Here is a 27,541-nt window from a genome sequence, read left to right as displayed (position 1 = left end):
TCAAATAAAAGACCAGCATTGAACCAGTTCTACCATAAGGTACTATCAAACTGTGGATGAGGTTATAGAGCATGGACAGTTAGTTGTGCAAGTTATAGCAGTATCATAAGCCCTGTATTTATATGACTATGAAAATCTGCCTTCTTCTTCTTCTTCTTTTTAAAATAATAACCAGTGTTTTTATTTCAGAGGGTCACTGGATTTTCCTATGGCCTTTCAGTCTTCTTAATTACTATGTGTTTGGAGTAATGCACATTTTTATCCACAGGTGGCAGACCTTTTCAAAATCAACTTCAATCACATTCAGCATTTTGTTTTGGTGGTGGCTTTTTGTTGTTGTTGTTTTTTCCCCTTAAACTGCCACCTACATTAAAATGTAAGAGTGTGCTGCTCAGAGTTCTCATTAATGTTGTACAATTTAGATGATAGATTTGTCAACAAAGTGGCTCATTCTCAAAGGCCAGTGAACCCTGTCGGGATAAATGCCTTAAAAATTGTATATTGCAGAGTAATCTTTAATTATAAAGAACTCACTTGACAATTTGCAATATATTGGGATTATTTTCCTTTTTCAAGCAATAAAGAGTTTTACTATCTAGATTAGGGTGACTGAGGGAAAAAAGTGATTGGATTTGATAAATAGTTAAAGCAAAGAGCTTGCTTATTTGCAAGTAAAAGAGAAAGGTGACTAAAAGGCATGTACAAATAACATTAGGATCACAAATTATTAACTAACTAAATGGTTAAAGCAAATAACTGTAAATGCAGTGACATTTTAAAATAATGTTGATACAGGAAAGAGATAAGCAAAACAAAAATAATTGCCATCAATGGTATAACTAACTACTATCCTCAATTTACCTCTGCAAAATCTTCGACTCACAATACCTATGTAAAGTGTTTGTTTTTCTTGTGTCACTTTTAGTTAATGGAATATAAAATCTGATATTCAATGAAGCCTTTTATGGGGGGGGTATTGTTGATATGTGCAAAAGGATATTTTAACATTACAATGTATGTTAAAATATATATAAATAAAGTAACGATAATTTTATAGTTTGAAAACATTTTGCTTCTATGCAATCTAATGGTAATATCTTAATCCTTTATTACATTTCTTGGAACAAGTACTAGGAAGAATGAATGCTTATTTTGCTATCCCATTATTCTTCATTTCCAATTCTTTACAAGCATCTTAAATGATTTTACCAAATTTTCAAAGGTGTATCAGTTTGCAACTGTATTCTTCCCTCCTAAAATATAATACACCGCTAAAGAAATAACTAAAACCTATCAAAACTATTTGCTGTATTATTTTAACACTTAATTATTATGAGTAGATGTACATAATTTAGTAGTAAAGCAAAGTAGTAAAGTAAGCACACACCTATGTAACCACCACATAGGACATTATTGGCACTCTCCCATAATCAGAAGTTCTCCCTCAGAAAAATACTTCCTCCCTCAGCTCAGCCTCTTTTGTTAGTCTTAGAGATTAAGACTCCCTGGCTCTTGTAGTAGTATTTCTTTGCTTTTCAATATTTTATTCTGTGAATATTCTATACATTTCTATCTTGATAATTATGTCAAACGTTTGGAAACACAAATATTTCTCATGTGAACATTCTTATACATGTCTTCTAAAATACATATGGACATAATTCTCTGGGACATATATATCTAGGATTCCTCGCTTGAGCAGGGGATATAAATTTCAACTTTACTACATATTGTACCCAAAAGTGGTTGCTCCAATTGATAGCTCAACAAGCACTGTATAAACAGTTGTTGTTCTGCACCCTTGCCAATGCTTTGACCTGCTAGCCATTTTTGTTTATCCTGTTTTGAAGCACATGTAGTGGGATCTTATTATAAGTTTAATTTAGTATTTCCTTGAATACTACTGATATTAAACAATTTCTAGTATTGGACATTTGGACATACTATTATCCACTGGGATCTCTTCTTCTGCCCAATTTTCTATTGGATTTTTACATCGATTTATAGTTTTTAAAAATCTATTCTGGATACTATCTTTGTCAATCATGTTCTGCAAATTTATTCTACTACTCCATTCCTTTTTTTCTCGCTCTTTTTATGGTGCTTTCTGATAAACAACAAAATCATGTAGCCCCTAATGTAAATGATGAACTCTGGGCAATAATGATGTTGCCAATTATAAACTGTAAAACATATGATGCTGGTAGGATATGTTAATAAAGGAGGCTATGCACGTGTTGGGGAGTGCCAGGTGGTATATGAAAAATTTCTGTTCTGTTTACTTATACTACTCTGACCCTAAAACTGTTCTGAAAAATAAAGTCTATTTTAAAATAATATAGGATGTGTGCTTTCTTCATTTAAGAGATCTTTCTCTACTCTCTTTCTCTACTCTCAAATCATAAAGTTATTTTCTTAGGTCTCTTAGATTCTTTTTGCCTCTTACATCTAGACTTTGACCAAGTGAAATTGACTTTTGTATGTGGTGTGAGGCAAATTTCATTTTTTTCCATGGATAATCAATTTTCCCAGTACCATGTATTAAAAAGTCCATTATTTTTCTATAGCTTTAAAGCACCTTTATTGGGACATCTGGGTGGCTCAGCGGTTGAACATCTGCCTTCGGCACAAGGCATGATCCTGGAGTCCCAGGATGGAGTCCTGCATCAGGCTCCCTGCATGGAGCCTCCTTCTCCCTCTGCCTGTGTTTGTGCCTCTCTCTGTGTGTCTCTCATGAGTAAATAAATAAAACTCTTTAAAAATAAAAACAATTTAAAAAGCACCTTTATTATAAATAAAGTTCCCATAGATGCAAGAGTCTATTTCTGAGTTCTCTAGTCTCTTTGTGTACTTGTCTACCTCTGTCACAATATCACTTCTCAGTAACAGTTTTATAATATCAGCAGGGCAAGTACTCCTACCCATTCCTTCTTTTCCAAGAGTGTCTTAACTACTTGTCTTGCTCACTAGAATCAACTTCTCACATTCCCCCGCCACACACACACACACACACACACACACACACACATTCTCTCTCTCTCTCTCTCTCTCTCTCTCTTAAAAACCATCCAAATAAATAACATAGAAACAAAGACAAGACAATCAGGTGGCATTTTCTTTGTGATTACACTGTACTTACAAATCAATTGGGTGGTGGGGAAAGCAGAAAAAATAAATCAATTTGGCAGTAAGGGGTATCTCTGTAACACTGGATCTTTTAATCCATGAACATCATTTATTTCAGCCTTGAAAATATCTCTTAAAATTTCACAATTTTTAGAACACCTGAGTGGCTCAGCAGTTTAGCATCTGCCTTTGGCTCAGGGCATGATCTCTGGATCTGGGATTGAGTCCCACATCAGGCTTCCTGTGAGGAGCCTGCTTCTCCTTCTGCCTATGTTTCTGCCTCTCTCTGTGTGTCTCTCGTGAATAAATAAATAAATAAATCATCTTTTTTTTTTTTTTTTTGGCTTCACAATTTTCCCCATAGAGATACTACATTTCCACCTGGGTGGCTCAGTAGGTTAAGTTCCGATCATGAACCCAGCGTCCTGGACTATGCCCCACAGTGGGGCACCTTGCTAGGCAAGAAGAGCTTGCTTCTCCCTCTCCATCTGCCCCTTCCTGCCCCAGACCTGTGCTTGCTCTCCCTCTCCCAAATAAATAAATAAAATCCTAAAAATAAAAAAATAAAAAATAAGTAAAAAGTGATGCTGGTATGTAGAAATACAGTTCATTTCTGTATATTGCATTGTATGCATCAAACTTGCTAATCAGTCTTTTTAATTCATTTTATCTGCCAATATGACAGTTGGTTGTTTCTTTTCCAATAATAACTCTATTTCTTTATCCTGCCTTACTACATTGGCTAGCATCACCCGAAAAAATGCTAAATAGGCATAGTGATAGAAAATATCCATGTCTTGTTCTTGATCACAAAAGGAAAACGTCCAATTTTTACTCTAATAACTTTTATTTGCTATAGGTATTTTATATCACATTAAGGAAGTGCTTTCTTATTTTTAGCTTTCTAAAAATTCTTAAAAATCAGAAATCGATGTTGAATGTCATTAAATGTTTTCTGTATTAACTGAAATGATCATATGATACTTTTCTTTAATCTGTATTACCTAGATTGATATTTTTTTACATGTTAGCATACCTAGAATTTCTGTAATAAACCAACTTGGTCATAACTAATGATCTTTTTTATATATTGCTGAATTTGGCTTGGTAACATTTGGTTGATGGTTTTTCCATTTATATTCATGAGAAGAATTTGCCTATAAATGTACTTTTTCATATCATACTTGTCAAGTTTGATATCAAGGTTACATGATCTTTATAAAGTAAGTTTGGAAATATCACTTCTATTTTATGAAAAAAACTTATGTAAAATTAGACTTCTTTCTTCCTTGAATTTGTCTGTGAAGCCACTTGGGTCTGGAATTTTTTGTAGGAAGATTTTTGATTAGTAACTTAATGTGCCTTAATAGCTACAGAACTATTCAGGTTCTCCATTTCCTTCTGAGTAAATTTTGCTACATTTTATTTTCCAGGAATTTGATCAATTCTTGGAATTGAAATTTATCTAATTCTTCATAATTACCAATGTAAAGTTGATAACATGAAGTTTACAATATTCATTATTGTCTGTTTAATAGTTACACAACTGTTACGATGATTCCTTTGTCAATCCTGATGTTGGTTATTTACCCTTTATCACTTGTTCTCTAGATTGGTCTCATGAGAGGACTGGAAAATTCATTCATCTTTTGCAACTATCAATTTCTGGCTTTCTTGGCCCTCTTCATATGACTATTTCCCACTTTGTTAATTTTGCTCTTGCTTTAATTAACTTCTTATTTTTATTAGTTTGAGTTTTTTACTTTTTTGAGATGCCTCCTTATTTTCAATCTTTCTTTTTCCTAGTACATTTATTAAAATATGATTTTTCACAGTAAGCATTTCTTACAGGCATTCTATAATTGTCACATGTAAGAAGTTCAATTTGTTTTTTAAAATATTTAAAATTACTACTGTGATTTCTTTGGAATCTTGAAACTTATTTCCAGCCATATATTTTTACATTTATGTGCAACTTGATTTCTAGTGAAATTGGTACAATTCCAATTTTTTGAAAATGGTCAAGACCTATTTTATGACATAGCATATAGTCAAATTTTGTAATTTTTCCATGCATTCTTCAAAATAACATATGTTTTGCCGTTGTATGCAAGGTTCTGTATATGCCTATGATGTCAAATTTAAGCTGGTCTTTCAACTCTTTATCCTAACTGATTTTTTCTGTCTACTTTATTCCATCAATTACTAAAAGGAGTGGGTTAAAATGCTATTGTGGGTTTGCTTATTTCTCCTTGCTGTTCTAACAATTTGACCTTAATATATTTTGAGATTATGTTATCATAGCATTTAGATTTTAAATTATTTTATCTTCCTATTGAATTGAAACTTCAGTTATTTACAAAGTCATTCTATCTTTAACAATGGTTGTGACTTTAAAGTCTATTTTCTTTAATCAGTGTAGTTACACCAGTGTCCATGTGATAAATATTTGCAGGGCATAGTGTCTTCTTTTTTTATAATAAATTTATTTTTTATTGGTGTTCAATTTACCAACATACAGAATAACACCCAGTGCTCATCCCGTCAAGTGTCCCCCTCAGTGCCCATCACCCATTCACCCCCTGGCATAGTGTCTTCTATTATTATTTACATTTTACATATGAGGAATGAGTGGTTAAGGAATATCCCCAACAGTAGACAGCCATAAGTGGTACAAACAGGAACAATTCAAACAATGTGTCTCTAAAGTCTATGCCTCTCAACATTATAATTCTCTTATAAATTCCAAAGAGTAAAAGTCAGCTTAGGTTCAGGGGGGAAAATGTTCTCACTCTAATTTCTGCAAAGAATTTCTGATGAATTGCTCTCTGATTTGATTTTTCACTTAGCTTTGAGTTAAATTCTAACTCCTTTAATACATATATTTTTAAGATTTTATTTATTTATTCAGGAGAAACACAGAGAGAGAAGCAGAGACATAGGCAGAGGGAGAAGCAGGCTTCCTGTAGGAAGCCCAATGTGGGACTTGATCTGAAAACTCCAGAATCACGCCCTGAGCCAAAGGCAGATGCTCAACCACTAAGCCACCCAGGTGCACCTCCTTTAATATTTTGAACATAATACTTTTTAAAATCCTTTAACACACAAAAAAGGAAACATTCTTAATCCAGAACTACAATACTCAACCTCTTTCACTCACACATAAAAGAAGTCTTTAAAGTTTTGCTCTTTGCCTTTTTGAAATAGGCATGATTACCAACAACTTTCATGTGTTTGTCCCATGCCATTGAACCCAGTATCTCACTCTGCCCTAACCTAAAAGAGGAAACTGGTTGCAATGTGGTCAAGATTTCTGAGTGATTGTGTGGCTCTACTGAGAAGAAAAGCTTATTGAAACCTGACATCAGGAAAAAATAAAAAATGTTGGGTACTAACCTTATTCATTTCTCCTTGAATAGACATATTTAGTATTTTTAACAGGAACACTAAACAACTTAGGTAAGCCTTTTGGAATCCCATACATCTTATATTTTCAAATTTTAGTATGAAATCATACTCATTATTTGAAAAATTGTGTAAACTGGGAAGAAAATTAAAACTGCTCATGATTTCATGATCTACGGCTAATAATGTTTGATGTACTACTTTCAGGTATTTTTTCTGTTATTTTTATGTATCTATAACATATGTATAAGTGAGTGTACGTGTGTGCATGTACATATGTACACACATAAATTTAGAGACACAATATATCTTCAGTATAGGTTGTTTATGCATAGTTTCATGTGTGTTTAAAATTTCTTTAAAAATATTTTATTGACTGTATAATACAAATGCAGTCAAATTTATTCAACTACTGCTCCACTGCTGGACAATTTAGTCAATTTCAAATTCTTTCCATTATAAATATATGAAAACGAATAAATATAATTATATAAATTTTGTCTCTTTCTTTGTTTCATTACATTAGATTCCTGGAAGTAAAACTGCCAAATACTATTAATTGGGCCCTAGTATCTATTCTCTAATTATTCTACCATTATAACTTCCCTAGATTTATCTTTCAGAATAAAAACTATGGTTTAAGCTTTTCTTTAAGTATGACATTGCTGTATGACTATGTTCTAGCCAATGGAATGTAAATGGAAGGGGAGTGAACACCTTTCAGAAGATTTTCTTTTGGGAGGGAGCATGATCTTCTCCTATTCCCTTCCTGTTGCTAGCACATGGACATGATGTCTGGAATACCAATTCTGGATATTCTAAAACACTAGGTAAGTTTCATATTCAGAGTAACAGAACAAGAGATGAAGGATCTGGGTCCTTGATGACCATGGAACCACTCAACAAGCTCTAAGCTGGCTACACAGATTTCACAAAAAGAAAATACAAATTTCCATCTATTTAAAAAACTATTTTGGATTACTTGTAACCAAATGTTTTCCAAACTGGTGGGGTAGAAATGTTGCATAGAGTGCTTTGTTAACATTTAGGGTTAATACCAGAGATGGCCAAATCACTTCCTGGAAAGTTGAACAAATATAACCCTTTCCAACAGTTATTGAAAGCCTATCTCCCCACACATTTATTAAAACATTATCATTCCGGGCAACCCGGGTGGCTCAGCAGTTTAGTGACCCCTTCAGCCCAGGGCCTGATCCTGGAGTACTGGGATTGAGTCCCACATCAGGCTTCCTGCATGGAGCCTGCTTCTCCCTCTGCCTGTGCCTCTGCCTCTCTCTCTCTCTCTCTCTCTCTCTCGGTCTCTCGTGAATAAACAAATAAAATATTTTTTAAAAAATTATCAAAAAAAAGGTTTTTTAAAAATTTTTAAAAATTATCATTCCAAACCACTTTTTACTGGTTAGATACTAAGTAAGCCATAACCATGCATTTCTTTTATTAGTGTATTGTATTAGAATTGCATTCCACATTAACTATTTGCTCTTACATTTTATCTTTCTAAATTAAGATGTTAGTGCCTTCTGAGAACAACTCGTTACATGTGATGTTGGCCAAACTTATTAGAAGTAGCCCAGATTTACATTTGCCTTTTAATTATATTGATATTGGTGTTTTCACTTGTAAAGCTACAGAAGTTTCATATTTGCAATAATCCATTTGTTACTTATTCCACTTCTGTTAGCATAAAAATCCATTACTCACTAGGCTTTCTTCCATATTATATCATTTCATTTGTCTGCAAATATATGAAGTCTTATTTATAAATCCTTTAAGAATATAATTTAGGTTTTAACAATTAATTTTTAAATAAGATAACAACTATGATTGATTCTAAAGGTTTTCACCAATGAACTTGAAGTTTCAGACACGTAAGTCATAAGCTCTTAAGAGTGAATTAGTGGGGGCAGCCCAGGTGGCTCAGCGATTTAGCACCACCTTCAGCCCAGGGCCTGATCCTGGAGTCCTGGGATCAAGTCCCACATCAGTCTCCCTGCATGAAGCCTGCTTCTCCCTTTGCCTGTGTCTCTGCCTCTCTCTCTCTCTCTCTGTCTTTCATGAATAAATAAAATCTTTTTTTTTGTTTTAAAGAGTGAATTAGTGAATAAATAAGTTTTAGTTCACAATGCAAAAGACCGTGTTTCTAGAATTCCTTTTAAGAATAAACAGAAAGAATTCCTTTTCCATCTTATTAGTGACAACCTCTAAACAAAAAATCCCTTACCTCGAATCTTTCTGCTGTCACCCACATGATAGTCAGTCATTGGAATATAAAAGGATTTTCAAGACTAGGTCTGTGGTCAAACTTTCAGTTCCTGTTCCCAGAGTATAACTTTTTTGAAAAGACAAATAAGCATTTCATAAATGCACTGACAGATATCCACTAAATATTTCTGCTAATATTCCTGGAAAATATCTGTTTTGCTTGAGTAAAATTGCATTTTTTATGTGTTTACAAAAACATACTCTGGGGTACTTGATAGCCTATGGAAGTTTTTGTAAAATGGGTGACCTACCCTTTGTGACCCAAAATAGTTCTTTTACAACAACTAAAAAGTAGGAACAAATGTTTTTAAAAACACTTTTTAATGGAGAAAAAAAGCTTTTGCAACTTCAAGAAAAGTGTATCTCATTAAGAAAATGAAAATAAAAGAAATGTTGCTATCATCTGCCAGTTTAGAGACATTACCTTCATAATGAGTTTCCAAATTATAATTACAAATCCAGTTGTCACTTGAATATAAAAGACTATGTACTAGTTTTATATGCATGTCATATATTTTACTTATAAATTAAAAATAAGAGAAAGCACTTAAATTTTCATTTTTGTGAAACAGTAAATATAGTATTCAATTTTTCAAAGATGTGTATTTATGTATTTTATAAATATACCTTTTTCCTACCCAGTGCAGTGCCCAAATTCTCTGTTCAGCTTTCAGAATCTTGTAAACAGATTCACACAGGAATTGTGTCATCAGCAAGAGGAATGCTAAAAAAAAAAAAAAAACACAAAAGTAGACCATTAACAGTGCATTGTTCCATTTTAGTAAATGTATCAACATAGAACTTTTGGAACAAAAACAAAACAACAAAAAAAAAAACAAAAACAAAAAAGAACTTTTGGAAGCAGATTTCCAAAGTTTCTTTCCAAGGTTTTCAAAATAAATTTCTATATGTAAATTTACATACATGTATATAAAATATATCTAAATATAATAGTTATTTTACGGGAAAAAAGCATTAATTTGACACTGTTTAATGCTACCAGAATTAGTCTAAAAACATGTATGCATATAAATTATGTTATGTGCCTATATTCATATATATTAGTCTCCTCAAGAAGTTGTTCGTTTTATCTATTTTTCATGTAAACATCCTGTGGATGCTTTAGGACAGGCAACATTAAGATAAATTCTTAGTTCTTGGAATGATTTATGAGAGATCTTCAGGTATCCTCAGAGGTCCTTCCCTTGGTTGCATTCAAACGTATGACAGCAATGGTCAGCACGGTAACTGCTTAGTGGGAGTCATTCAGCTATCTCTACATTCACATTTCTTGCTATATATCTCTACGACTGTGCTGCCTATTTCAACTTCAGATATACTGTTCTTGCCACTTACATGAGTGAATATAGCTCTGGCTTTGTTACCCATTTTCCCAGGCTAGACAAAAATGGTCTCTGCTACTCAGCTGAAATTCCCAAGAATTATACTGCTGAAAGCAGGGAATCCATATATGGTGGTGTACCCACAGCCTTGGTCCCAGTTCAGTCTCTCAGTAATTCAGGAAGAGCTGAGTAATGCTTCAGTGTTCATTCTTACAATGCCGTAGATTATTCAGTTTTGATGACAAGATTTACAGCATTTGAATAGTTTTATTACCCTATGATATCTATCTGGAGCATGATGGGTAGGCAAGATTTAACTTCATTCCAGTATCAGAAATTTGCTAATAAACACAGAAATCCAAAAGGCACCACATTGATGAAGACTCCACATTATTGGGACACCTGGGTGGCTCAGTTGGTTATGCCTCTGACTCTTGATTTCAGCTCAGGACAGGACCTCAGGGTCCTGCAGGAGACTGTTTGCTCAGCAAGAAGCCTGCTTGATATTCTCTCTCTCTCTCTCTCTCTCTCTCTCCCTAAGCCCCCTCCCCCGTTCTTTTTCTCTCTCAATCTCAAAAAAAAAAAAAAAAAAGACTATCTCATTTCATTAGTTTGCTAATTATTCCACTGGAGAGTATTCCAAAATGAGAAAAGTTATTAAAAATTTTGAACATCAGAAATTACACTGCTGCAGTAAAATTAAAGGTTGTTTACACATAGTCCACTAATTTAAAAAAAAAAAACTTCTTTTCATTAAAAATATTACTAAAAAAATACCCCAAACTCTACTTTTTTTTCAATTAAGTGAAATGTCACATCTGACCAAATAAAGAAACTACACAGAATTTACTTAAAAACGAAACATATTTTGCATATCCTGTATGTTGGCAACACAGAAATATACAGGTGGTAATTTCACCCACAAGAGGGAGCCTGTATTTTTACATTTTTGTCACAGAACTTGAAAAACGTGAATTAAAATATAAAATTCTAAAACTGTTTGTTGATATCATATTCTCTATGTCAGGTCAATTTTTGAGAAAGCCAAACTTTAGTCAGCATAATTTTATTCAACCATAACATGTCAGTATGTCAGACGATAAGAATATAATTAGAATTTTAAAAAAATTTCCTACCTCTATTATATATTTTTTTCATATATAAGAAGGAAAATGTAACTGTCAAAGCAGCCTAAGAGAAAACTCCTTTTAGGTGGTAGTAACAGTAGTTGGGATAAATTGACTAGAATTATTATGAGTGCTCTGTACATAGAAGTGGAAGGATATTTCAGTCATCCTTTTATCAGAAAAGATGCCTGTGTAAACCAATAATTTTCTATGCATTTGTAGAACAGGAAATACCCTATTTAAAAAACTACTGTGATGGCCATTCTCACTAATACTACTTAAAACTTGCCTAAGAAAGGATATAACTGGCATGGCACCACAATGAGCTCTCCTTTCTTAGAGTTGGGAATAAAAATTGTTCCTTAAAAAAAAGTAAGCTTGATCCCTTCATATTCTATAAGCTCCCTAAACAGTATCTCAAATTTCTAAGACTTTCTAAATAAATATGCTCTAGGTTTTATAAAAATAAATTATATTCATCAACTTAAAAACTACCTTATAAAAACAAACTGGGGCAACTCTTACCAACCCAGAGTGATCTGTTCTATCACATTCAGAGTCAGTAATAAACCAGCTGAAATTTGTGCAAGGAAGACAGATGACAAACTGTCCCTCTCCCCCAGAGTCCTTCTCAGCTACTCCACCATGTTAAATAACAGGGGCAGGGAGTCGAAGAAGAAAGGGTTAATCACTGCTGCTGTGCTTCCTTCTGGAAGTCCAACCTACCCATTAAATCATTGTTTTTTCTCCCACTAGGGATTGTGAATCTAATGGACCTAAAATCAATACCTTATAAATGACATAAAAAATATATTCATTTTATGGACTAATGTACCCTAGTGTCTGAATCCTATTTACACCCTCTACTTTAAAAAGGAACAACAGACCCATTTCTGCCAGTAAAAGGTTACTCAGTCACTCTGGTGACATGCTGCAGAATGCACTGTCATAGTAAAGTGCAGCAAGAGGGAAAGATTGGTGGCTGCAAACCTGCTATCATAGAAACTTTAAACCTGGTGAGGCGTGCTTGTGTTAAGAAACACAATGAGGGGGACTCCTGGGTGCCTCAGTAGTTGAGCATCTGCCTTAGGCTCAGGGCCTGATCCAGGGTCCTCCCTCTGTCAGTGTCTCTACCTCTCTCTCTGTGTCTCTCATGAGTAAGTAAATAAAATCTTAAGAAAGAAAGAAAGAAACGAACAAACAAACAAACAAACACAATAAGGGAGGAGCATGCAGGTAGCTCGCCATGTTCCATGGTGAGTTTGTAAGTCTGTTCCATTATCATGTTTCATAACTTACATAAAATTTTGAGAGCATCAAACATTATATAATATTGAAAAAAACACTTATCCATTTAATAGTGAATTCTATAATGACTGAAAAAAACTGGATAAAAAATCCTGTAAGGCAGAAATACTCATTATATGCCAAAGAGGTATTAGCCAAGTAAACATAGTTTGAGATTACACCACATTAAACCATAGTCATAGACCAGCTCTGGTGAGACTGAGGGCATTTCCTCTATCAGATGCAGTAGGAAAACAACCAAAGAAGATACATGACTATCTGTTGTTGTTTTTTTATATATATTAAGAAAACATATATATACTGATGAGAAGGTTTTATATTTACAGAATAGTCTTTAATCCAAAGGACCCACATGTTTTGATTCAAATACCCTTCTTAGCATTTACAAAGTATCATGTTCAGCTTAACAAAAAGCCCTCAATTTACAATTAGTAACTTTATTTTGAGATATCTTCTTCTATTTTTAATATTTTTAAGATATCAAATATAGAGCAACCCTGAAAAATTCAAAAATACCTGCAGTGCAAAGATAATAGTATGGCTGAAATTAAAAAGAAAAAAGAAAGCTAAAGACTAAAGGCATATCTATTTTCCTGAAAAAAAAAAAAAACATCATTTGACTTCCTCTTTGTTTCAATGGGGGTACAAAACGAAATAGAGAATAATGAACAGGAAAAGCAACTTCAAAACAGATACTTTTTGAGATAATTCTAGCAACAGGTCAGCCTGAGTTCCCTGTTCAGTTTTACTGGCTTAAAATCCATATAGTTATAAAATTACAGATTGAATTTTTTTTTTTTTAAATTGTTGTTCTTTATTCCAATTGCCAACCAGAGCCATTTATCCCCTATTAGATAAAGTATAATAGACTCTACCGAAAGGGTCATTGGCCTTGCATTTAATGATATTGCCAGCCCCAATCTGCATTTTCCCGGCAATGTCCCTCAACACAGAATAAATGGCTGATCTCTTCACAATAACAGCTGATTTCTATTTATTAAGCTAAAAAGGTCACCATTTTCTACGGCTGGGCCGCCCTGCACTATTGATAATTTTATGCATAAACAAATGGCAAATTTGTGCCACATAAATATGCATTAGCAATTACTTTTTCCTCGGGCAACGCTCACCGCATGCAAATGTGTACCTCGAAGGGCCTGGTAGCTTTTGTTTTAGCTCTTGAACAGTGAAACAAAAGAGCACAATAAACAATTTTAAAATTGCCAATCAATAAGCAATGCAAATGCAAAGGTAAATGGCAAGAAACTTGCTTAGAAACAACAAAACAAAAAGTGAGGTGGAGGGGGTTGGTGGAAAGATTTTCTTTTTTTATATTATTTCATTTCTTTCCCCTTCATAATGAAAAGGCTAAAGTACTCTTGACACAGAACAGCTAGCAAAGCTGGTGCTAAAGCAGATGCCAGATGGGGAAAGTGGAAAATATACACATGTTGAGTAAACACACACATATACACATACACCCCAAAAGGGGGTATGGGAAAAACTGTTCTGATGTGGTTTCAAATGTATCACTTATTCAAATTTCTGATTTTTCAATTTCAGAGATAAAGAGAATTTTAAAACTGGGAAGAGCTACAGAGATACATAACCAAATCTTAATTCTGCTGCACTTTGCTCAACTGTTTCCTAATAGCCTCTTCCTCAGACAAAGGGAATACACATGATCAATAAGTAGGATTTTTTAGGAACACGAGGAAAAGGAGTAAATGAAGAATATATAAACAAGAGATCAAAACATTACATGCCCAGATGTTTAGGATTAAAAAAAAAAAACCTATCTCAGAATAATTCAAGAATAGTATCATAGCATCAGTAAAGAGAGAGATAAGGGGCTAATAAGGTAAGAGGTGACAAATGTAAGAAAGACAAAGAAGAGAAATAAGTATTACCTAATTTGAGTATGAAAACAAATGATAAGTTAAAAAATGTTGGTATTTTTTAAATAGAAAATGACCTTTAATAAGAGTATTTTTTAAAGTGCTATCATGCATGCACTGTTCTAAATGCTTTACACACTTGGATCCACTACATTTGATCTTCACAGAAACCTCTCTAGGTTGGTACATTCCACAGCACAGAGAAACAGAAAGTTTAAAAAATGTGACTGATTACTTAAGTCAGTGCTAGATCTGGGCTCTGACCCAGTCTGAGGCCAACACCTGCAAGCTTCACTACTGCTTAAGACTGCTATCCACTCCTTAAAAACCCATCCATTTTAACCTGATTGGAAAATTGCTTTCTCAATATATAGATGGCTTTGCTTTGTATGATTAAGTTGAATTGTATTTTAAAAATTTAAAATGGTTGGGATCCCTGGGTAGCACAGCGGTTTAGCTCCTGCCTTTGGCCCAGGGCGCGATCCTGGAGACCCGGGATTGAATCCCACATCGGGCTCCCGGTACATGAAGCCTGCTTCTCCCTCTGCCTGTGTCTCTGCCTCTCTCTCTCTGTGTGTGTGTGTGATTATCATAAAAAAAAAAATTTAAATGGGGACTCATGTAAGTTTCTTCATCCTAGTTGTTAAAATACCTCAGCTTCTGTAAAATACACAATTTGTATGTTAGTATGAAAGCACATTAATACATGTACACTGAGAGCATGCTATCATCTTAATCATTTGGGAACAGAAGCACATTTTCTGATCCCCACCTTGATCTTTATATAATTAAAGGTTTCACTATCACACAAAGGATTAACAAGTATTATTAAGAAACTGTTAAAGATAAATAAATATTCTTGGTCTCAATGCAAATTGGCAAACCTGAACATCTAAAGTTAGCGTGTAGCTCTGTCCTGCTCAGAACCAAGATATTCTTCAAGGGGCCTCTTAGAATCCTGATATAGATACTAAAAGTCAAAATTCTTTAGAGAAGACCATGAAACTTCTCTTGGCAATATTTTCCCCCTGATAATATCAGAGTTGGAAGATCAGGCCTATTGTTAGCACATCAGTGGCTTTGTGTAAGTAAGAAATAGATGCCCCCTTAGGTAGGCCATTCAGAAAATGTATTACCTAAATACCCATACAGCATGCTCTGAAAGAGACTTTATAGTTTTACTGATTAGAAAAATATTATTTCTAGTATTAAAAACCCCACCTTCTTTAGAGATTTTTGAGAACCAAATATCCCTTATTAGTACAAAATCAGTAGAGTAATACAGATAGATTCCCATTTTGTTTTGTTTTGTTTTGTTTTAGTTTTCCGTCTTCATGGCTGGATGTGTAAAAACTTGAGTATGGGTTTTTCTTATTATCAACTAAATGCAATAAATGTGTGCCAACGATCATTACTATGTAATGGGCCAAAGTTTTAATTATCATCATCCCTTGTCCCATTCCTTAGTCTCTCTACAAGGTAGAGATTTCAACTGGTATGTTATATGGACATCAAGCTCAATGTGGCAGAGGCTGGGCCAAATAATCTGTGTGTCCCAATCCCCCTTTTATAGCAACAAAACTAGGTTTAGATAAAGGATACCTTTGAGGGGTTTAGAAAATCAAAGTGAGCCACAGGAAGTTCTAGGTAGGATTCTGTATGGATGGCAGGAGGAAAGTCACTGCCTCATCTGTTCTGAGTGAGAGTCTGCTGGTCTCTTTGCTTTAGATCCTTTCTTTGCCTGTCTCCTGTCCTGATGATCTTGACATGGACTAACCTCAGTAGGACAAGTTTCCCAGACACCCCTGGCAATTGGCATCCAGGTGAGTTCAGCCCCTGGAGGAGAATGGAACATGATGTAAGGGGTTTTGGGGTGGGGAGCAGGGGACACAACAGTGTGCATGTGCATGTGTGTGCTAGTATGTGTGTATATATGAACTAATGTGCCTGGGGTCTCTCTCTCTCTCCATTCACTTCCTGAAAAACATTTTATTATAGACAATTACATATTCAAAACAGAGACATGAGGAAAAGAAACCCTCATCAACCATCTTCAAGTTTCAACACCTTCCAACTTTCTGCTATTTGAAGTTCTTCCCCTCTTCCTCTGCTTTACCAGGTATCTTGGGCAGCAGTCCCATCTCTACCTGGTTCCACTTCCTGTCAGACAGGTCCCCATTGTTTCAGCCTCCGTCCATCAACCCTGGTAACCCAGTCTTCTGTCTTTGTGGCTAGTATAAGGGTGGTAGTAACTTCTTGTTGAACTCCAGATTGCTTTTACAGTTTATCACCATAAATGTGTAACAATTTTTCAACATTACATGCCCCTTTTAAAAATAATCTCTGTGGTTTCTATCTTTTTGCTCAGACCCTGACCATATAGAGTATTGATTTTATTTTACTTTTTATCACCTACTGTTAGAACCACTATTTACCCTTTATTCATAGGGCCCTTGAAGCAGGTCAAAGCCACCTGAAGTATGGGACCACTGCAATAGCATGCTGGTCCAATATTTGCCATGCCTGAAGTATGGCCCTGTATATGTAATATCCATAATGTATTCATGTAACAAACTAGCTATTCATATCCCATATCTTCTGTCAATTACTTATTGATATCCTGTTCCTTTATTGATTTGTCTGAATCTATGGGCCAGTGAAAGCAACAGACACCTGCTATTGCTCCTAGATATCCTACCCACTGCCTGACATCATGGGAATCTGCCTAGGCTATTTTAAGGAGGTAGCTCAATCTGTCATGAAAATACAGTTTTCCAATGGTAGATAGCAGAGACTAGTTAACCAAGTTTATGTCTTAGATAAGACATGTTTAACATACAGGCATTTGTTTATTCATAACAAAACATGACCTTCTGATGTTAGGAATGAACACAAATGTGTGTGCACACACACACATTCTCTCTCTCTCTCTCTCACACACACACACACCATAAAAATGAGTGATGTTAGATGGCTCTTACAAAATTACACTTTGAAAAATTATGGGACTATGAATCAAACATATAGATTAAATTTCTCTGAAACAGACATGTGCTTAATAATTAATGGGAAAGGATACAGATAATATTTATGATTTTAACTTACCCAAAACATTTGAATAATTATGATATAATCATATAGCTCAATGAAGATATACTTACCAAATGTGAACTCTAATCTGTGAGGAAATTTTAAAATGTATAAAAAGATCTTAAAATTGAAATGATGGATTCATATCAAGCTGCACTTTAACCTACTTTAATATAAAGTCTTGTTATAAAGCTATCCAGAGGGGCACCTGGGTAGCTCAGTGGGTAAGCAACTGCCTTTGCCCCAGGTCATGATCCCAGGGTCCTGAGACTGAATCCCACATCAGGCTCCCTGTGGGGAGCCTGCTTCTCCCTCTGCCTATGTCTCTGTCTCTCTCTCTCTGTATCCCTCATGAATAAATAAATAAAAGCTAAAAAAAATCCTATCTAGACTAAAAATAGTTCATAATACTTTATGATTTTTAGTGGCAGCAATCATGATGCAAGCAAATAACAAGAGGTGACAGTGGAAAAAAGAAAATACAGTTAATAAATGCAGAGTGTCCAAATCAAAATTAGGTAAAACCAATGACCAAGGATAAGACAATTAATTCAAATATTGGTTCAGAACTGGTTCCTATCCTATAGGTAAGAAACTTTATAAGTATTCAACACCTATAAAATGTCAACCAGAAACACAGTGGCAATGACAACTATGCTGTCATATACACTTAGGAGAGGATACATTCCAGCTGAAAAAGATCAAATTTAGGAGTAGAGGAGGGTCATTCATTAAGTAGAAGGGTGCCTAAGTGGCTCAGTTAGTTAAGTGTCTGACTTCAGCTCAGTTCGTGATCCCGGGGTCCTGAGATTGAGCCCCAGGTCTGGTTCCCTGCTCACCAGGGAGCCTGCTTCTCCCTCTTCCTGTCACTCCCCTCTGCTGTGCGCTCTTTCTCTCTCTCTCTCAAATAAATAAATAAAATCTTTAAAAAAATAAGTACAAAAAGAGATTTGATGGGTTGCCATTTGGAAAAGTGTGGACTGGATATATGTCTCATGGTTCACACAAAAAAACAAGTGTTGTCTTTGGTTTTTGTTTTCTCAGCAGGGTTTTGGAGAGGTAGATTTCAGTGCACTGTGAAAAATAACTTTTTAAAAAAGAATTGTCTAACAGTAGGATTAGTTGGAGGAGAGCCAAATAAATGATTTAGGATTTAAGCAAGGGCTCTGGATTCAGAGAGAACGCATCATTCTCTGGCTTTGCTACTTACTATCCAAGTGACCTTGGACACAGTTGCATAGCCTATGTAGCCTTCAGTTTTCTTATTTGCAAAATCTTCCAAATATATTCTATAGTGAGGAAAAATAGACAATCAAGCAGAGACTGCATTTATCAAAGGACCAAGAATAGGATTTCTGAACTAAATAGTATATTAGATCATGTAGCTTTTAAGATCCATTCTAATCTGAGACTAAATTATTCTATTTCCCAAAGTTCAGGCATATATTTTTATACAATTCTAGGCAAGGAAGGCAAGCACTAAATATTTAATAGGAGAAAAAGTTTGTAGCAATTCTGCATTATTAAAAAGGTTTAGCATCAGGTAAAGGATATTCATTTTTGACAAAAAAAGATAAATCTATTACATAAAATATAAAGCTATTACAAAAAAACTCATGAAGTATTTTTAGTTAATAAAAGCAACATATCATAAATCAGATACAAGAATACTTAAATCAGCAATATCTCGTTTTTAGCGAATTTACAATATTCACTTTATTTTCTCCTTTTTAAAGTCTCTAGTTACTTAATTTATAGATATTCCTTGGTTACTGAGGAAACATAAACAAAGTACTTAAGCTTTTTGAACACTGAGTGCTGCTTCCTTGCTGCTGTCAGCCAAGTCTTTCCACTACTCCTTCAACCGCGCCTTCTGTCCCAGCCCCTCAGCACATGGCAACCAAGAACACAGAGAAGTAAGCTAAGCAGGACTAAAGGGCATCTTCAAAAGAAGCGATTCTCAAATTCGTTTTTGCAATGCCCTGGGGTTCCTCTAGTTATTTCAAGGAATGCTCTAAAATTTTCAAGAAATTCTTAAAACAAAGTGATTTTTACTTTTTCTTATCCTAACAATGATAGAGATCTTTAGACTTTTCAAGGCATTTTTCACTTCAACTATAATTTGATTCTCACAGTTCTCCAAGGTAGGTATGACAGGGGATGATCTCTCCCTTACAGATGAAAAACAAACTCAGAAAAATTATGACTTGACCCCAAGTCACAAAACTACAAAGCAGCAGAAAAAGGCAAGAACCCAAGTCCAGTCTTCTTTCCTGTCCACTGTACTCTGTAACAGATCACATGCAGTACTTTAGGAATTGGCAGAGAGGTCATTTTGAAATCCCTCGAACTATGGGAGCATAAATTTACTTCTGAAGCTGTGAATGTTCACCAGGACTGTGCTATACTCTATTAATCTTCTCATCCATTGATTGAATATTCCCACTTTTAAAAATGGGAATAGCACAGTGGTTCTCAACGGAGGGTGATTTTGCCCCCTAGGGAATATTCTGCACTGTACTGTCTGCAGACATTTTCAACTGTGACCCTGGGAGGTGGGGGGGAAGGTGGCTACTACTGGTATCTAAAGAGTAGAGGCCAGAGATGCTTCTAAGCATCATTGGTGCACAGGATAGCTCCTACAACAAAGAATTATCCAGCCCAAAATGTAAATAGTGTTGAGGTTGAGAAACTCTGGATTAGCAGTATTTTTATTTAAGCCATCTGTTTTTGTCTCTTATTTTTGTTACATAATCATAATAATGCTTTCAGAACATAACATTTGCTGAGTACTAATGACGGGTTTGGCATAAGGCTATAAGCTCTTGGGTAGTCACTAATTCCACAAAATGCCCTGTGCCTTAATCTTTGCTGTTTGACAATACAGTGAACAGTGGTTCAAGTGACAGAGGTCACCATTACTGAGATAAATGGATCATAAAATAATTTGTCATGGTATTTATAACACTTTGCTTATAAGAATGTTGAAAATAAAGTGATACAAATGGGGAAAGTCAGAAGCATACATTTTGATAATATGAAATGAAAATAAAAATTTGACTGAAGGGAGTTATCTTTTTTTTTTTTTTGAAGGGAGTTATCTTTGACTTTTTTGTTATGTACAGCATACACCAGAAACTTACAACAACGCATATACAACTAAAAAAATAATAAAAGAAATAAATAAAAGAAATAATAATAAAAGAAAATAAAGAAACATAAATCTGGTCATCTTTGTACGTGGCAAATTATTTTAATAAGCATTATAATAATTAGTAATGTCCTCTTTAAAGAAAAAGCTGTCAATTTTTGTCCTTATCCTGTTCACATTCTTTTTATTAATTTTTGTTTATTTTTTTACTGGAGTTTGATTTGCCAACATATAGTATAACACCCAGTGCTCATCCCATCAAGTGCCCCCCTCAGTGCCTGTCATCCAGTCACCCCATCCCCCCACCCACCTCCCCTTCCACTACCCCTTGTTCGTTTTCCTGTTCACATTCTTCACTAAAGCGAGAGCTCTCAATTCTATTTCCTATTGGACAGAGTCCAGGGTGCCATAGCTGAACTGAGTTTCAGTCTGTTTTGTTTTGTTTTGTTTTGTTTTGTTTTGTTTTGTTTAGCAAGCTCTATGCCCAAAATGGGGCTTGAACTCATGACCCCTGCATCAAGAGTCACATGCTCTACCAACTGAACCAGCCATGCACCCCAAGTTCCAGTCTTAATTAGAGTCAAATAAAAGACCTAATTCTGGGGTAGCAAGTTGCCTCTGTAACAAAATGCCACATGGTATCTCCTATGTGGTATCTTGTTTCCTTACTCTTTACCTTTTGGTGTTCTCAAATATGTTATCACTCTGAATAATGATTTAGGGTTTTAGAGACTTAAACTTTTCTTAGTTCACATACCCCTTTAAGGAATCTAATGAAAGTTGCAAGTCCACGCCATAGAAATACAAATTTCCATGTTGAGAGACCATCCTCTGTAGGTCTCTGTCTCTTATGTTTCTTTCTGAGTGAAGGCACCAACTGCCTATCCTCAGGACTACTTTGTCCAGGATATTTGTATAGAGAAAGTCAAAGATAGTGTCTCCCTCCAGAACTAGGGTAGGTTTGTTTTATTGTCTAGTGTAACAAGGATAGTCTCACTTAGTGGCAAAGGTTAGGCATGCTTGTTGCTTGATATAAAAGAGTCAGGTTCCCTAAACTCAGGTTTTCTCCCCCTGAAGTGGGGGGTATCCCCAGGCTGTCTTTGAATCATGTTGGACTTTAGGTTTAGGGAACTAGTACAAATGCTAATCTTCTGGCTACTACAATTGCTGTAAGTGATAAATTGTACTTTGTCACTGATCTAAGATCTTCTGTATTCTATTGGCATCCATGAAACTGTGGCAGGTAGGCTGATGTATTAGCTTGCAAATAGGGTAAAAATCTCAGGCCTTTCACGGTTCATAACAATGCATAAAGACAACAATAAGCATACCATTTTAACAGATGGCCATTCTGTCCTCGTATCCAAAATCAGAAGGCTCAAAGTATCTTTTTTATTTTTTAGTCAGTAAACAGAATGGAATGATCATAGACTGTAATACCTGAAAAAAAAAAACCTTAAAAATCATACAATATGATGTGTATTTTATTTCAGTAATAATAATAGTAATAGCATTAACTGAGTTCTTTCTCTATGCCAGGCACTTTGTTAGGATCTTAAAAAATATCACAAGTTTATTCTGACAATAACACTGATGAAGTGGTCATGATTGTCCTCATTCCACAGAAGGAAACAAAGCTCTATGTAAATTAAGTAATTTGACTAAGTCTACATAATCAGTAAATGTTGGAGCCAAGATCTAGGATATGAACCTGGCTTGTGTCCTTAATCACCTTTCTTTTTTGCCTCTCAATTTGAGCTACTTAGTAGTGGCAAAAAGACACAATCCCTGCCTCTGAGAGTTACATGCCTTAAAGAGATAAATTAATAACCACATAGATTGCCTTAAAGGCTTTGAGGGAGTATGCACAGAGAAGGCACCCAGCCCCCTAGGAGTAAACAATAGTTTCCCAAATAAAAGAATGACTCAGATAAATCCTGATGAACAATTAGCAGTAGGCTAGGTGAAGAATTAGGAGTAATCCATTTCTTAATTTTACCTGTGCAGAAATAGAAGGCTAGACACAAGGCCAAAGTAACATAGATGCTTTGGAAAACAGGATTGTAGTCTGATGGCTGATGAATGTTCATCTTTTATGTTTTGCTGTCTTTAAAGATTATTTCTCACTTTTTAACAGGAAATACGCAATGCTCAGGATTATTTACTTTTTATGCTGTTATTATTCCTCTTTTATTTTTTTAAATATGAAGTCACTAGGAATTGAGCATTCAAGGAAATAATACATGAACATAGTGTAATAAGGGTATCTCTTTGCTAAAATGGGCATTACACATCACAAAGCATTCAAAGGGTTAATAAATCACTTGGAAATTTAAATGTCATTTTCTATTAGATTTTATTGAAGGACTTATCATGATTATAGACAAAGTTCCAACAAGGTCAACATCAATGTTCCAAAGACATGAGCAGGTAAGCTAAAGAGAGATCAAATAAATTGTTTAAATGTTACAGCATAGGTAGTTCTCACGAATGTCTTTGCAACCAGTCTAACTTCCATTAACATAGTTAGAAACTCTCTGATATGAAGAAAATTACTATAACTTCAGACATTACTCTAAGGGGCTATTCCTGTAGAATAGAAATGAAGAGATGTAGATAAATCTGCTAATGTTCATCTTATTCACATAAAGTGTGCATATAGGAACAGAAAACAGAAGCAAGAAATTCAAGGAAATCATGCTCAATAAAAAGATTTGAGTCCAGTTGTAACACCTTCTAAATTATAGGTATAGTACATTCATATAGATGTTGATAGAGATTCATTATGATTTGGTAGGCATTCAGAAATTGGAAATGAGGTAAAAAGGATCGTGTTTATCCAAAGAGCAAAATGTTACTGCAATATTCTTGTTTGGCCAGATGCTGATTATTTAGGACCATAACATCACCACCTCCACTACCACCACCACCACATGCAGTGTCACTATACGAAGGCTACTATTATGATCAATGGTTGCTGGGACAGATGAAGATGGATATGCTGTGAATATGCCCTATAGCTGCCAGTGGTCTATTGGAGGTAGGGGAAGGAACAGCACACAGCTAGATAAAAGAACAACTGTTCATCCAACAAACATTTAGGGAGTGCGGGCTCTAAGCAAGGCACTGTGATAGGCCGACAACTAAAGAAATCCAGGTGGGAGGTACATGAGAAGACTGGAACTAAGGAGAAGAGGTGATTCTTGCATTTCAAATACGGTTATTTCCAGTCCTAACCTGAGCCAGATATGGGCAATGGAGACAGGTTACCAAGATCAATGACAGCCCAGGATCAGAATCAGCTGACGTCAATATTAACAGTATTATTCAATCTCCTCAATCTCATCAAACCGAGGAGTTGTTTTAGGGATAAGTGAAAAAACTGGATCTTGGGGCACCTGGGTAGCTCAGTGGTTGAGCGTCTGCCTTTGGTTCAGGTCGTGATCCTGGGGTCCCGGGATGGAATCCCACATCAGGCTCCCTTCAGGGAGCTCACTTATCCCTCTGCCTATGTCTCTGCCTCTCTCTCTCATGAATAAATAAAATCATTTTTAAAAAAAGAACGAAGAGGGATCCCTGGGTGGCGCAGCGATTTGGCGCCTGCCTTTGGCCCAGGGCGCGATCCTGGAGACCCGGGATCGAATCCCACATCAGGCTCCGGGTGCATAGAGCCTGCTTCTCCCTCTGCCTGTGTCTCTGCCTCTCTCTCTCTCTCTCTCTGTGACTATCATAAATAAATTAAAAAAAAAAAAAAGAACGAAGAAAAAAGAAAAAACTGGATCTTGTTCAACAGATTTGACTAAAAAGGAAACTAGTGCTTGAGGTTTAATTATTTGACAAACCACCTAAAGTTGCACAAATAAACTGTGACTGAGATTTGAAAAAAATACTCAGAATCACACTTGAGATACCCTATTGATTCAAACAAATCTCTAGTCATCTGACAAATGCTTTTCAATATTTTAAAACTATCTGAAAATATGGTTTATTCACCACAGTTTTAAACCAGTATAAGGGACCATTAGATACATGGCATTTATCTGACTATTGCAAAATGTGTCCTCATTAGAGGAGGATACAAGTTTTGTAAGGTCTGAAACTTATAAGATTTAGGATACCCTCTTTAAAGTCATACAAAATTATGTGTTATTCATATCAACCATAATTTCATAAAGAAAATTTTATGCACAGAGAGAATTTTATAGGGAGATGTAGAGACACAAGATAAAGATATTTTAATCGTTCCAGTGGTATAGCTAATAGAATTTTGTTGTTGTCCTTGTTAGAGACAGTTGAGAAAAAATCCTTTCATCTTTCCAATGTGTTTTTGATAAAGTAATGCAACATTTTCAGATCATACCAAATTTTGGAAAACTTTTCTAAGTTTATGAGATACAGGATTCAGAAGAATTTTCCAGAGACTAGCTTCTGGTTTTATCCATTCAAACCCAGTTTTCCTTCCACTACCTACATAGTTTCAGGAGAAAATTGCAGTTATACTGTCAGGTGAGCCAGCGTCCTGCACAGGCACTAATAACATAACCATAGATGAAAATGACTGTGGATGAAATATATGAATCCCCCTCAATCTAAACTGAGTGTATCTCTAAATTAATTTCCCTTTAAATGAACCCTCAGATGCCCATGCCACTCTAACACTACAGGTAAAGGTGAAAAGTCATCTAGGGGAAGCTGCAACACAAACAGATAAGGATACTAATCACTTTTGCAAATTTAACAAAAAACATTGCCCATGTGATCACCTTATTAGTACTCAAACAGAGCCACAGAATGAGCTTAAGCTTTACTTTCTTCAATGTAGATCTCCCTCTGGTCTTCATCAAAACTTTTGAATTTGTGTGACCTTTAACTTCAGGTGCTTATACTGTCCATCCATTAAATCAGTTAACATATACTATTAGGTTCTGTAAATCTATTGTAACAATTCTTAAAAACTCACATGGCTATGCCTGTATGTACAAAATGAATCTTCAGCATCATGTGGAAATACCTCTGGACACATCATTAGAGATGGAAGGAGGGTATGACTAGCTCTAAGACTGTTTAGTGGCACAAATACTAAAACAATGATGAACAAAAAAAGGGGGAAAGGGGAAGAAGCTTCCTGACTGTGTACTTTAGAGATATACCTTAATATTCCAGAATGTAGGTATTTGTATACCAAAATTGGCACTTGCAGGACTGTACTGATTTTCTACTTTCATTCTAATATTTTTTAAGCCAAGAAGAGTAATATCATCACCCTGCTGACACAGCATATTGATCTCAGTTCCTGAAAATTGAATTACACTTTTCCACTTCACTATTAGACCTGGGTTGTGTATATAAGTTCTTTAACATTTGTCTTCCCCAAATGGCATAAATTATCACATCTAGCTTATCTCCTGTGATTGTCTTCTAAGTATCTAGTGAAATAAATCACCATGACAGAACAATAAATAGGAACAGAATAGAAAGAGCTATCATAAATGGTAAGGTGCTATTTTTAGCATTATCTGACAAACTTCAATCCCACACACAAAAAAATAAGATATAGAAGTTGCTCCTGTAAAAGCATCAGAAATACAAGCGTTTGAAACTGCAGATTCAAAATGCTAAACAGAATTCTGATGTTGGGACCCCACAGAATTTGATCAAATGTATCCATCTGTTCATCTTCATGTAAATAATGCTCACACAACCAGTGCTGGGACCTCTTCTAGGACAGTCCCTGAGACTTTCATTACATCTGTCACTTCCCCTGTTTACAGCTGCCTCATCAGTAACTCATGGGGTTTTTCTTCCTAAACATTCAAACAGCATCCTGAGAAAACAGCACCAGGAAAAAGTTATTTCCATATTCCTCCTCTCTACCTGATTTCTGCCTCAGTAACTAATATTAATATCCAATGTAATATACTCTTCATGGAAGCATGGAAACATTTCAAGAAAGCCCTTTGGTTTTTCATTTCCGCTTCTTGAACACTGAGGGGACTATTTCATAAACAAATGTGAACACCTCTAAGCAAGTACTCACACTAGAGAAAGAGTTCCTCTCATACTTTTTACCTCTCACTTGTGGCACAAGAAATGGAGTTATCAACACGTGCAGTATCCAACTATATATACAGTCTACACTGTAGATGTCTCTAACCAAATCTCTAAAATGGAAAACAACAGTACCCTTTGACCCTCATCTGTGGATGGATTAGATTGTTTCAGTGGCTGCATCCTACTGAAGGCAACCATGTTTCTCTGAAAATAAAGTGAACTTCCTATACTCAATGTAGTTCTGACCCAGCAGAGGGATGAAACAGGTGACGGTCAATTAGGGAAAGCTAATATATGGAAACTGAATCATCATTGCTGTTGGTCTTGCAACTGACCTATCACTCCATTCCTCCTGAGGAAAGCAACATTGCATCTCACATCCTCAAAAGGTAAAATACAGAATTCCACCGACAAGGTGTAGATGGGATAGAGCCAAGCATTTCCAAACCCATTTCAAAATCCATTGCAGGATTTTACATTTAGTAATGATAAATCTCCTCCAAAGGTTTAGCGCAGATATATTTAATCATATATATACACACATATATGCCTATATATGTGTCCATATGCATATATACATATATGTATGAACTTATAAGTAAAAGAAATTATGTATACAGAACACACATATGACATGCTCACATTTCTATGACACACTCACATTATTTTATTTTATTGGCAGCAATTTTTTTTTCCTTACTGATTACTCTCTTTATTGCCGGAGGACCCCAGATCTTAGTACCCTCCTCTACAACTAAC

At 35.2% G+C, this 27,541-nt stretch overlaps 1 protein-coding gene across 10 annotated transcripts in view; it reads right to left on the bottom strand.

The window, feature by feature from the left end:
- SOX5 (SRY-box transcription factor 5) overlaps nt 1-27,541 on the bottom strand; it is a 1,002,640-nt gene that overhangs the window by 716,736 nt on the left and 258,363 nt on the right. For all 10 annotated transcript variants that reach the window (XM_025455370.3, XM_035707446.2, XM_035707449.2 and 7 more), the window contains one exon: nt 9,442-9,538. The gene's annotated coding sequence lies outside the window, so the exon portion shown is untranslated. The remainder of the gene's footprint in view (nt 1-9,441; nt 9,539-27,541) is intronic.

The sequence above is a fragment of the Canis lupus genome, chromosome 27, assembly GCF_003254725.2.
Source record: "Canis lupus dingo isolate Sandy chromosome 27, ASM325472v2, whole genome shotgun sequence".
NCBI lineage: Eukaryota > Metazoa > Chordata > Mammalia > Carnivora > Canidae > Canis > Canis lupus.
This window is presented reverse-complemented; position numbering and strand designations above follow the sequence as displayed.